This window comes from Morone saxatilis, unplaced genomic scaffold (genome assembly GCF_004916995.1).
Source record: "Morone saxatilis isolate NCDOM2014 unplaced genomic scaffold, NCSU_SB_2.0 Contig7, whole genome shotgun sequence".
Taxonomy (NCBI): domain Eukaryota; kingdom Metazoa; phylum Chordata; class Actinopteri; family Moronidae; genus Morone; species Morone saxatilis.
In genome coordinates, this window is record NW_023340246.1 from 23,188,039 (window position 1) to 23,188,367 (window position 329).

Here is a 329-nt window from a genome sequence, read left to right on the forward strand (position 1 = left end):
TTTATATCTGTTTAAATGTGTCTATATCTGTTTAAATGTGTTTATGTGTTTATATCTGTTTATGTGTTTAAATGTGTTTATATGTGTTTATATGTGTTTATATGTGTTTATATGTGTTTATGTGTTTATATGTGTTTATATGTGTTTATATGTGTTTATATAAAGGTTACACTCATATCTGTGACCCACATTCACAACAACGACCAATAAATCTATCTAAAGGATCATCTAAAGGACCTTTTTATTTATTATTAATAGTCTAATAATGTCCAATAACAGTTAGTCACTGTAAAACCAGTTAGAAGAGATATTATTATTATTATTTAATA